This window comes from Globicephala melas, chromosome 10 (assembly GCF_963455315.2).
Source record: "Globicephala melas chromosome 10, mGloMel1.2, whole genome shotgun sequence".
Lineage (NCBI taxonomy): Eukaryota > Metazoa > Chordata > Mammalia > Artiodactyla > Delphinidae > Globicephala > Globicephala melas.
The window spans coordinates 100,615,851-100,629,121 of NC_083323.1; the positions used below are offsets into that span (position 1 = coordinate 100,615,851).

General features: G+C 40.7%; 1 protein-coding gene and 1 pseudogene across 28 annotated transcripts in view; both read left to right on the forward strand.

The window, feature by feature from the left end:
- Positions 1 to 13,271, forward strand: part of ERC1 (ELKS/RAB6-interacting/CAST family member 1) — a 394,021-nt gene that overhangs the window by 268,561 nt on the left and 112,189 nt on the right. The window lies entirely within an intron of this gene.
- LOC115841096 (small ribosomal subunit protein uS13-like) lies at positions 3,212 to 7,441 on the forward strand (annotated as a pseudogene).

The window sequence follows — 13,271 nt, forward strand, 5'->3', positions numbered from 1 at the left end:
AGAGCATTCCAGGCATAAATCGGTGCAAATATAGAGGCCCTGATGCAGGATTGAACTTGGTCTGTTAGAAAAACAGAAACAAAACCACTGAGTATAATAAATGAGGGGATTCATAGGAAATGTGCCCAAAGACGTAGGCAAGACCCAGGTCATTTAAGGTCTTAAAGGAGGTTGAATTTTATTCTAAATAGAGTGGGAAACCGTCAGGGAGTTTTGACCAGGGTGGTGGCATGGTGTAATTCATGTTTTTAATGTTTATAGATCTATAATATATTTTGTAAGTTGAGCCTTTGGCATTCTGATGGTTTGGACTTTGGGGATGAAGGAAATGGAGGAAGATTGCTCATTTCGTTTTGGCTTGAATAATTGATCCCACATAGTTCTGTGGATAGTTTTATTCTGCTCTGGTGATGTGCCCTGGGTGGCCCAGATTTCAGCACTGGCCACAGTGGTGACCCTTACTTAGGTTGCAAGATTTCTAGTTCACACTCAAGTGCTCAGACATTTATTCAGCATAGCCAGGATGGATGGAGCCAGAGGGACTTCCAGGCTTAGCAGTATACTGTGCTGGAAGTAGTCCTCTCCCACCAAACTGTCATGCTTCTGAATTTGAGATGACTCTAAGTTTTAAAACAGCCACCTGAATGTGAGGAGTACACTGTTCAATTTACGTAAGTGAGAAGGTTCTGCCATGGTTGCTTGGTCCAGTTTTTCAATCGTAAAAGCCTGTAGTAGCAAATCCAGATGTATTCAGGGGCTAAGCAGATAACGTAAATTATTGAAATGGAAAATAATATAAACGATTAAAGTGAGACAGTGTCAAAGCATTCATGTTCACTTAAAAACAAAATACCATGCAGATGAAACACTTGTGTAAACCATATATAGACTGCGGGAAGCAATTTCTGGCATCTCTCTAATCTTGTCAACAGTGCTTTGTGGGGGAGCAGTAAATTTTTATTTTTCAAAGTGGAAAGACAAGTGGCATCAGCATTGTGGAGGCATAAGATGTTTCCTCCCACCTGCACCCCCCCCCCAAATATCCAGCATCCATCTAGGAATAAAAGTGTCTTCGTGGGAGCTGTAGGATCTGTCATCATACACAGAGATCTGGAAGGAACATCGCCCACCCATGCATTGTGTGTGTAATAGGCAGACAGACCTCATTCCCTGCTGTAGACCCTGAAGTGACTCGTGAACCAGCTCCAGGTCCTCTTGACTGAGGTCTGGGAGCCCCTGGAGAACACTGACTTAAACAGTCACCCACAGAGAAGAGAGCCTTTGTGGAAGTCCAGGTGTACAGAAGATCTAGCACTCCACTGGAGTAAAAAAAGTGAGTTTGGATGCACTGAAGCAGGCAGTTAGGAAAGCCTGGTGGTGGCTGCCCCTTCAAACGTGAAGGCAGCAATCAAAACTCAAAGGAACCTCGAAAATCAAGGAAGCACGACACCACTGAAGGATCACAGTAACCTTCCGTACTGAGCCTGAAGATGTGGAGATCCATGATTTACTCAGTAAAGAATTCAAAATACCTGTTTCAAGGAAACTCAGTGAACTGCAGGAAAACAGAAAGACAATTTGGTGAAATCAGGAAAATAATATAGGGACAAAATGAGAAGTTTAGTGAGATAAGAAATCATGAAAAAGAACCAAACAGAAATTCCTCTCTCTCCCCTTCTCTAACTGAAGGATTCCTTGTGTGTGGGCTCTTGGCCTCCTGGAAGTTATCGTGTCTCTTGCATCATGAAGGGAGAAAGGTTGAGATGCAGACTTAGGCTAAGAGAGGCCAGATCGGTCCATTTGAGGATCAGTGGATTTCATTCATTTCATTGAGTGTAATGAGAAGTCTGCTGCATCAACAGCAGACTTGGTCAAGCAGAGTAAAGAATCGTGAGAATGAAGACATGAGCTTTGAAATTACCCAGTCAGAGGAGAACAACAATAACACAAGAGTGAGGAACACCCAAATGATCTGTGGGTACCATCAGGAGAACCAAGTTGTGAATTATTGGGGTTCCAAAAGGAGAAGAGGGTGAGAAGGGGGCAGAAAGCTTAGTTAAAGAAATAATAACTGAGAACTTGCCAAATCTGGGGAGAGATTTGGATATTGAAGTACATGAACCTCATAAGTCACCAAACAAAACAGCTTAAAGAAATCCTCTCCTTCCTATCCAGCATGGTACTGATACTCCTTGCCAGCACAGTTAAACAAGGCATAGAAATAAAAGGCATCAGGGGTGAAAAGGAAGAAGTAAAATTGTCTCTATTTGTACATAACATGATTTTATATATAGAAAATCCTAAAGATATGACCAAAAAACTTAGATCTAATTAACAAAGTCAGTAAAGTTGCAGGACAGAATCAACATACAAAAATCAGTTGCATTTCTATACACTGACAACAAATTATCTGAAAAAGAAATAAAGAAAATGTTCCTATTTGTAATAATATCAAAACAATAAAATACTAAAAATAAATTGAACCGAGGAGGTAAAAGATCTATATATGGAAAACTCTAAGACTTTGATGAAAGAAATTGAAGAAGACACAAATAAGTGGAAAGATATCCTGTGTTTATGGATTAGAAGAATTAATATTCAATATTAATTAACATATAGACATTATGTTAAATGTCTGTACTATCCAAAGCTATCTATAGACACCTTATCTCTCCTAAGATTCCAATGACATTTCTTACGGAAGTAGAAAAAACAATCGTAAAATTTGTATGGAGCCACAGAAGACCTCAAGTAGCCAAAGCAATCCTGAGAAAGAAGAACGAAGCTGGAGGCATCACTCTTCCTGATTTCAAACTATATATAAAGCTATAGTGATCAGAAGACTATGGTGCTGGCATAAAAACAGACACATAGACCAATGGAACATAATTGAAAGCCCTGAAAGAAACCCATACGTACATGGTCAATTAGTTTATGACAAAAAGAGCCAAGAATACTCAGTGGGAAAAGGAAAGTCTCTCAATAAATGATGTTGGGAAAACTGGACCACTACATGCAAAAGAATGAAACTGGACCCCTGTCTTACACCATACACAAAAAATCAACTCAAAATAGATTAAAGACTTGAACATAAAACCTGAAACCATAAAGCTCCTAGAAGAAAACATAGGGTTAAGCTCTTGATATTGGTCTTGGCAATGATTTTTTGGATTTGATGCCAAAAGTAAAGGCAACAAAAGCAAAAACCAACATGCGGGGCTACATCAAACTGAAAAACTTCTGCACGGCAAAGGTAACCATCAAGAAAATGAAAAGGCAATCTACCAAACGGGAGAAGATATTTGCAAGTCATGTCTGATAAGGGGTTGATACCAATATATATGAACTCATACAACTCAGTGGCAAAGAAAACTAAATAATCCAATTAAAAATGGACAAAGTACCTGAATAGTCATTTTTCCAAAGAAGATACTCACATGGCCAACAGGTATGTGGGAAGGTGTTCAGCATGACTAATCATCAGGGAAATGCAAATGCAAACCACAATATGAGATATCACCTCCCACCTGTTAGAATGACTATCATAAAAAAAAAAAACAGGAAGTAACAAGTGTTTGTGAGGATGTGGAGAAAAGGGAACCCTTGTGCACTGTTGGTGGGAATGTAAATTGGTACAACCACCATGGAAGACAGAGTTTCCTCAAAAAATTAAAAATAGAACTATCATATGATCCAACAACCCCACTTCTGGGTACATATTGTAAGAAAATAAAATCACTATCTCGAAAAGATATCTGCTGCATCCCCATGTTCATTGCAGCATTATTTACAATAACCAAGACATGGAAACAACCTAAGTGTCCATCAACAGATGAATGGTTAAAGAAAATGTCTCACACAAGAATATTATTCAGCCATGAAAAAGGAAGGAAATCTTGTCATTTGCAATACATGGGATAGACTTAGAGGACATTATGCTAAGTAAAGTAAGTCAAAGAAAGACAAATATTGAAAGATCTTAACGTGTGGAATCTGCAAAAAAAAAAATACCATCAAAAAGAGGTTAGATATGTGGTTACTGGAGGTGGGCAGTGGGGGAGTTGGGTGAGGGTGGTCAAGATGTACAAACTTCCTGTTATAAGATTAATAAGCACCACAGGTGTAATGTACAGCGTGGAGTCTACAGTTAACACTGATCTGTGGTATAGTTGAAAGCTGCCAAGAGAGTAAACCCTAAGAGTTCTCATCACGAGGGAAAAAAATGTTTGGTACTATGTGAGGTGATGGATGTTAACTAGACTTATATGTGGTAGTCGTTTCTCTATATGTCATTATGTCATGTACCTTAAACTTATACAGTGTTCTATGTTGATTCTGTTTCCATAAAACTGATAACGATAAAAGAAATCTCTCCAAGAAACTTTGTAATAAAGTTGTCAAAAACCAAAGACAAGCAGAGAATCTTAAAAGCAGGAGAGAAAAAAGCTTAAATGACTTACAAGGGAATCCCAATAAGGCTGTCGTCGCTTTATCAGCAGAAACCTTACTCCCAGGGGAGAGTGGGATGATACATTCAAGCCGCTGAAAGAATAAAACTGCCAACCAAGAATACTTTACCTGGCAAAGCTGTCCTTGAGAAACTGAAGGAGAGATTAAGAGTTTCCCAGACAGACAAAAGCTGAGGGAGCTCATCATCACTGGACCTGCCTTACCAGAAATGCTGAAAGGAGTTTTTCAAGCTGAAGTGAAAGGTCGCTAATTAGTGACTTCAAGTCACTAAACACACTGGTAAAGGGAAGTATATAATCAAATTCAGAATATTCTAATACAGTAATATAGTGGCGTTTTAACTCTGATATAAAACAAGAGTTTTAAAATTCTGGAGTTAGGGCTTCCCTGGTGGCAGTGGTTGAGAGTCCGCCTGCTGATGCAGGGGACACAGGTTCGTGCCCTGGTCCGGGAAGATCCCACATGCCATGGAGCGGCTGGGCCCGTGAGCCATGACCGCTGAGCCTGCGCATCCAGAGCCTGTGCTCCGCAGCGAGAGAGGCCACAGCAGTGAGAGGCCCGCATACCGCAAAAAAAAACCCAAAACAAAAACAAAATAAAATTCTGGAGTTAAAGGATAAGAGTATTAAAAATAACTGTAACTGCTGTAATTTGTTAATTAATACACAGTATTAAAAGAGATAAAATATGACTTCAAAACCATAAAAGGGAGTGGGTAAAGGGGTAGACTTTTTATGTATGATCTAAGTTGCTACTACCTTGAAATAGACTATTGGAGCTATAAAATGTTTTATTTCAGCCTCATGGTAACCACAAAGCAGAAACCTACAGCAGATTCACAGAAGACAAAGAGAAGGGAATCAAAGCATAGCACTGTGGGAAATCACCATTTCACAAAGGAAGGCAGGAAGAGAGGAAGAAAGAAACAAGGGAACTAGAAAACAGCCAGAAAACTATGAATAAGATGGCATATTAGGAAGTGCTTACCTTCAGTAATTGCTCTAAATGTAAACGGGTTGAATTCTCTTATCAAAACACATAGATTAGCTGTATGGATAAAATAACAAGACCCAACCATATGCTGCCTACGAGAGACTCACTGTGGCTTTAAAGAGACACATAGGCTCAAAGTGAAAGAATGGAGAAGGATATTCCCTGAAAGTAAAAACAAAACGAGAGCCGGTGTAGTTACACTAGACAAAATGGACTTTAAGCCAAAAACAGTAACTAGAGACAAAAAGATCATTATGTAATGATTAAGGGGTCAGTTCATCAAGAAGACAGAATAGTCATAATTTTATATGTTCCCAACATTGGAACACCTGAAAATGTTAAGCAAATACAAGCAGATCTGAAGGCAGCAGTAGAGAATACAGTAAAAGCAGGTACTTCAGCACCCCACTTTAAACAGTGGATGAGTCTTCTAGACAGAAAATCAACAAGGAAACACTGGACTTGAATCAGAGTGGAATGGTTTTATTTTTTTCTTGTTATAAAAGAGTACATGCTAATGTGTTTAAATCCAGTTATTTCATAAACATTTAGAAAGGGAAATTAAAATCACTTGCAATCCTACCCTAGAGCTAACTAATTATTTGTTGTATGACTATTCTTCATTCTGTTTGTATCTCCATATAAAGATTTTTACCACCTAGCAATAAATATGAAAATCTTTCTAAATCAGTTAATGATGTATATCATTATTTTAAATATCATAATATTCCACTGAATGATATACCACAAGCTATTTTTCTGGTCTCCTTTTGTTAAAGTGTTTTCCAGTTCCTGTTATTTTAACTCTAAGTGGTATATTGCCACTTCATTCCACCTCTGTTTTTACTGTTCTTCCAGAGAAACAAATACTGATTTAAAACATTGGATATTAACATTTCTATTTTCCCATGAAATTCCATTCATTCTATACTATAGGAAATACGTGACAGAATTGGGGGATTAAATGAGGTTTCCCAGAGATATAAACTATATCCCACAAACACATATCATCTACTAGAGAAATTTAGTTACTTAACATATTCAGTCATGAAAACTGTTGTGTGTTTAGGCATTGCTCTAGAATAGGCTTTCCTAGGTGTTGTAGTTATGTTTTTTAACTTGCAGTTGCCTTTCTTTAATTCAAATTTTAAAAATTAATTTATTTATTTGGCTGCATCGGGTCTTAGTTGTGGCACATGGGATCTTTGTTGCAGCATGCAGGATCTTTTGTTGCAGTGTGCGGGCTTCTCTAGTTGTGGTGCACAGGCTCCAGAGTGCGTGGGCTCAGTAGTTGTGGCGCATGGGCTCCAGAGCCTGTGAGCTCTGTAGCTGCAGCACGCAGGCTTAGTTGCCCCGCAGTACGTGGGATCTTAGTTCCCCGACCAGGGATCAAACCCGCGTCCCCTGCAGTGGAAGGTGGATTCTTAACCACTGGACCACCAGGGTAGTCCCTAATTCAAATTTTTTATTGAAATAAAAAAAACATAGCTCTTTCACTGGAGACTCGCACGCCACCACTGAGGCCGCCACCGTTTCCCTAGCGATCCCTGAGAAAGTCCACCATATTCGCGAGCACTCAGCACCCACATCGGTGGGCGATGGAAGATTGCCTTTGCCGTCGCTGCAATTAAGGGTGTGGGGTGAAGATCCGCCCTTGTGGTGTTGAGGAAAGCCGACGTGGACCTGACCAGGACAGCCCACTGAGGATGAGGTGCAACGTGTGGTCACCATCCTGCAGAATCCACGCCAGTACAGGACCCCAGACTGGTTCTTAGACAGACAGAGGACCTGAAGGATGGAAAACACAGCCAGGTCCTGGCCAAGGGTCTGGACAACAAGCTCCGGGAAGACCTGGAGCGACCGGAGCAGACTTGGACCCACATAGGCTGTGCCACTTCTGGGGACTTGGTGTCCAGGCCAGCACACCAAGACCACGGGCCGCCATGGCTGTACTGCAAGTGTGCCCAAGAAGAAATAAATTTGTGGGCGTTGTCTGTTAATAAGTAGTTTATACAGTTAAAGAAAACACATAACATAAAATTTACCATCTTAATCATTTTTAAATGCAGTTCCATAGTGTTAACCAATCTCCAGAACATTGCATCTTGCATTAAAGAGCTCGTCCTTTCCCCTTGCCCCAGCCCCTGGTCACCAGCATCCTACTTTATGTTGCTATGAATTTGACGAATTTAGATAAGTCTTCTAAGTGGAATCATACAGTATGTCTTTTTTTGACTGGCTTTTATCACATAGCATGATGAACTCAGGTTTCATCCACGTTGTAGCGTGTGTCAGGATTAATTTGAGGCTCCAAGATCAGCCTGGCATACTTAAGGTAATTCTGTGGACAGGTTTGTTTCTGAATCACTGAGTGGATATTCACATCTTTGTTTGAACTTTGGAAAAATATTTATCAGAATTTCTTCTTGTATTTCATAGAGAGATAAACAGTTGGTGCCGGTTGCTGGTCTGTCTTGGGAATTCATGAAGGCAGGAAATCATAACATACTGTGTTGATGGATATAAAAGACATATGAGCTGGGTTCGGCGGGAGCTTGAAGGAAGCGAGGGACCCAAGTCTACCTGGGATGGTTAAGGCAGGCGTCACAGACCCCCTAGCTGTCTCTTAGGAGGAATAAGAGAAGAGAGCTTTGAAAGTATTAATAGACCAAATAAAGTAGAAAATGAAAAGTCATAGAGGTATGAAATACTAAGGTGTATTTGAGGAACCATCAGAAATTTAGTATTGCTGGAGCAAAGAATATTTGAGGCAAATTCTGAAGGAAGATGCTGGAAGGGCCTTGTATGCTATGCCACTAATTAAAATGTTTGTTCTGTGGACATAGGGAACAGGGAAGTGACACCGTCCGATCCATATTTTAGGTTAATAGTGCTGGTTCTGTTAAGGATGGATTGGAATGGGGAGAGAGCGGAGCAGAAGACCAGTAAGGAATCCGTTGGATGAGTCCAGACAGGAATACTCTCTAAATTTAAGAATTAAGCACACTCGAAGATTAATGAGATTAAATACCTAGGTGATCTTTTTGCCTGTCACTCATGCTGTCCACAACTCCTGACAGCCCCTGAACTGACCAGTCCTGGCACTCGGCAGCTTTGAAGTGTTTATTCAGAAACGTCCCTGTTTGTACAGACAGGTGTAGGAGTTCCTGGGCTTAAAGCAGATGTTGCAGCTCTTCTGGGGTTTCTTGTGTCGGCACCATGAGGCCAGCAGAGCCCTGTGCAGACAAGCTTCCGAAGCAAAGGACCGTTTTTCCCATTATAGACTCCATCACGCCAAGGAGAGCACCATTTGTTGCAGCTAGTTAACCCGTATCATTGATTTTAAAATATTTCATGGCACATTCAAATGATAGCAGTTTTGGTATTAATCTTTGTAATTTACAGTTTGGGAACTCTGCTTCTCATTATTTTGGCATGAAAACATTCCATTCAGTCATCATGCTACTTTTATTTTTTTATTATCTACCTACCTACTTACTAACTTATTTATTTATGGCTGTGTTGGGTCTTCATTGCTGCACACGGGCTTTCTCTAATTGCGGCGAGCGGGGGCTACTCTTCGTTGCAGTGCGCGGGCTCCTCATTGCAGTGGCTTCTCTTGTTGTGGAGCACGGGCTCTCGGCGCGCGGGCTCAGTAGTTGTGGCTCATGGGCTCTAGTGCGCAGGCTCAGTAGTTGTGGCGCACGGGCTTAGTTGCTCCACTGCACGTGGGATCTTCCCAGACCAGGGCTTGAACCCGTGTCCCCTGCATTGGCAGGCAGATTCTTAACCACTGCACCACCAGGGAAGTCCCCACGCTACTTTTAATGTAAAAGGTTTCTGTAAGCTACATCAGGAAAGCTATATCTACTATCGAAACTATGTGTCTGTTCTTCCTTGAAGAAGATGGTGTTGTCACTTTGGAGTTTAGTTATGTTGGTATTGATATGGATCCATTTTTAAAGGAAGTTACGTAGCTGTTACTAACTCATCCCTCAGTCACTTAACTACCCTTTCTACCCTCTGACCATGTGTGTCATGAATCTTCTTGGCTCTCTCCCTCCTGTCTTGGGTCTCAGCTGCTTTCCTTTCCTTCCGCACAGCCCTGGTTCCCGTTTAGTGCTGGGCCTCCCTGTCCTAGTGCTTCCGAGCTACGTGCTGATGTGCTGAAATGAGCTGCGGTGAGAGGCTTCTCTTTTAAATTACGGACTTCGTGTGTTAAAACATTTTCATCTTTATCTATAAATAAAACATCTAACTATGTTAAAATCGTTTTATGGGCCTGAAGAGGAGGGGGATTGGCCCTTTTGGGGAGGAGCTTTTTTTTTTTTTTTTTAAGATAACTTGATCAGTTTTGTGGTACTTGTTTTTCTTTGCTAATCGTGACCTTTGCTCTCGGAATTCAGTAGATTCTGTCAAAATCTCAGTGGAGGAAAAGATATTTTTAATGCACTTTAAAGGTGATATTCTCTTTGCACTGAGTCCAGAAGAGACTGATTTCTCAAGAGGAGGAAAGGAAAGACTCGGGAACCACATGGAAGTTTATATTGAAAACTCCTTCTGGTACATTTTCATCATCATGTTGTAACAAAACTAACAGCCCTTAGGCACACTAATCTTGGGATATAAAACTCATATCCAGGGCTTCCCTGGTGGTACAGTGGTAGAGAATCCGCCTGCCAATGCAGGGGACACGGGTTCGATCCCTGGTCTGGGAAGATCCCACATGCCACGGAGCAACTAAGCCCGTGCACCACAACTACTGAGCCTGTGCTCTACAGCCCGTGAGCCACACCTACTGAGCCCATGTGCCACAACTACTGAAGCCCACACGCCTAGAGCCCGTGCTCCACAGTGAGAGAAGCCACTGCAATGAGAAGCCTGCACACTGCAACGAAGACCAAACACAGCCAAAAATAAATAAATAAAAATAACAAGTAAATTAGAAAAAAAAAAACCTCATATCCATTTGACTATTGACTAAAGGTTAAAAGATATAATTGGAGAGAAATATAAGACCAAGAGTATAAGTGGGTTTCTTCTTTCTACTTCTGTTGTCGCAACCTGAGCTCTCTAGGAAAACTAAAATTTGTTAAGTGCCTTCCTCGTGCCAGATTCACAGCTATAATAGAGGTGTCGTATTTTAAATGGTCAAAATCTTAACAGCTACTCTGGGAAATTTAGGCATTTGTATTACCATTTCATGGATAGGAAAATGAGCTTCAAGAAATTACTTGTCTCAAATCACACAGCAAGCATAAGGCAGAGCTGAAGTCCACACACATGCTTTTTCCTGTGTCACAGTGGCCTCAAGTCAGGTTTTTAATTATGTATTTACTTATTTTTTTTTAATTTAAGCAATAGCAAAAGTAGAAATAAGAAAGAAAAAAAATAACCCCAAAACCAACTGTTTGGGAAGTAATCATTTGTAGTAAGTAAGTATTGATTCTGTCATATTTCTAAAGCACATATACAGAAGGAAAAATAGGGGGGAAATTAATGGGATCGTAGAAACATGCCATTTTGAATAAAAACTGAATTTCATTTTACCTGATTGTAACAGAATGAGCAAATGGAGTTTCAACTGAGTGTTTCTTTACTGTTCAGCAGAAGAATTCCTAAGACATCTTTCCAAGGATAGGAAAAGACTAAAAGATTAGGTCATGTTTTTCAGCAACATTTAATCATGCTCTAAAAAATGAAGTTTTCACTTCTCACCAGTATTTAAAGATATGCTTTATTGATAATCTCAGCTTCGCCAAGGTTTACAATATTTACATTTGATTTTATAACTATAATTTCCAAATTAACTCAGTGTAGGTTCCACGTCTAAATTCCGTGCTTTGTCACCTGCTCTTTTCTGAATCTCCTCTTTACTTTTCCTGAATTCTTTGATTTTTTTGTTTTGTTTAGTTTATTGAATCTTATCTTCAATTGGTTTTTTAAGCAAAGACATGGATATTGATTTCTTCTTTTCATTTTTTGTTTTTGCATGCCGGATAATATTTATTTTGCCATTATACTTGAAGATTCAGTTGGTTATGAAATTCCTGGACCTGTGTCTTCTAATGTAGAGTGGGCAGCTGTCCCCTGATATCTTTCCTGCCCCCACCTTATCTGAAACCTCATAGGTTCCTCCTCTGAGAGTAAGTGTGAGGGGCTGGGAGTTGACTTCAGTCTGCTTCTGGTCTGAGGGTGTGGGGAGAAGGAACAGTGCCTCAGCTAGGGCCATGCACAGTCTTTGTCGGAAGACCTGGTCTCTGTCTTTTCCTTCTGAAGTTTTGATAAATGTCCTATGTTCATCTTGGTAGAAGTGAGTAGCGTTCAGATCCTTTGCTAAATTCTGCAGTGTTTCCTAGAAAACGGCATATCCTGGTAGTTTCTCTTGCCTGTACTGAGACTTCTAGAGATAAGTGTTCCTCCTGACTTCCATTTCTTGAACTGTCAGTTTACCCTTTCAGTCTTTTTTCCTCCAAATGTGAGGTTATTCCTGGGAATGCTCACGATTTTTTCCCCTCACTTCTGACCTTGGATTGCTTCTGGACTTAGAATACAGTCAAGGACTTGTCCATCCCCACCAGAGGCTTTGTTTCATTTCCTTACCCGTGGCTAAAGTTAAGATTGTGACCTTTGTCTTGTTTGGTTCCTGTGGCTTTTGCAGTGTTTTGATTATTTTTCCTAAGTCCTGGGTGGGGAGTTGGATTCTGAAATCTGCCACCTTTAGGCAAATTTGCCGTATTTAGTTTTAAAGGCGATCTGAGAGAATACTGTGTATGTGACCCAGGAAGCTGCGTTCCACTGCAGCGTCCCAGACAGGCGTCAGCACTGAACCAAGAGCAGCCTCGGCCTTTCACATCAGTTTTCTATACAAATATCACTTTCCATGTGTCGCATGATGTGAAAAGGGACCTCAAATTTACATGTTTTGTTTTATTAACAACAAAACATTTTTCTGTTTTGGATATGGGTTGCCTAGGATACGTTCACTACATCTCTATAGTCTGTTCCTTTTCTGTGGGTGAAAAGTTTGTGTCGCGAGTTAGGATTAAAAATAGGAAATGAAAATTTTAATTGCAAGTTCTGCACAATTCTTCTTCTTTAAAGTTGTCTATTTTAAGTGTTTGTGTAATACGATTATACCGAAAATTTAACACAAGTCTGTTCATTCAACAAGGGCTTATTGAATACCTATTTTAGGTGCTAAGGAAAGATATATAAGCAGACATACTAAAGCATGATCGGGTTCAAAAATGGGAGCATATACATAAAGCTACTGTGTGTGTGGACACACTGTGCCGTTCACATGCTGATCACATCGCCAGTTGTGCTGTGCACTGGCCCTGGGGGTTCCGTGTGTGAAGGTAGCACAGAGTTCTGGCAGTGCTCCAGTTATGTGAGGCGTAAAGGGAGATGGGAGTTGATGATCAGGGACAGCTTCTAGGTGGTGGTGGTATCAGAGCAGGATTGTAAAAGCTGGGAAGCAGTTGATAAGACGCGGAGAATTACAAGTACTTCAGCAATATTGGAGCATAAATTATAATGCATGACGGGAGCAAGAGAGGCGTTATTAACGCTCACAAAGGGCCTTCTGTTCCATTCCAAGGAATTTGGCCTTTATCCTGTGTGTTAGTCAACAAATTATCCCAAACTTAGTGGCTTAAAACAATGATTGTCTCAGTTCCTGATGGTCAGGCGTTCGGGAGCCACTTAGTCGTGTGCTTCTGGCCCCAGCCTCTCGTGAAGGGGCAGCCGAGGGGCCATCTTGGGCCGAAGTCCTCTGAAGCTTCACTGTGGCCGCCCCACATGCT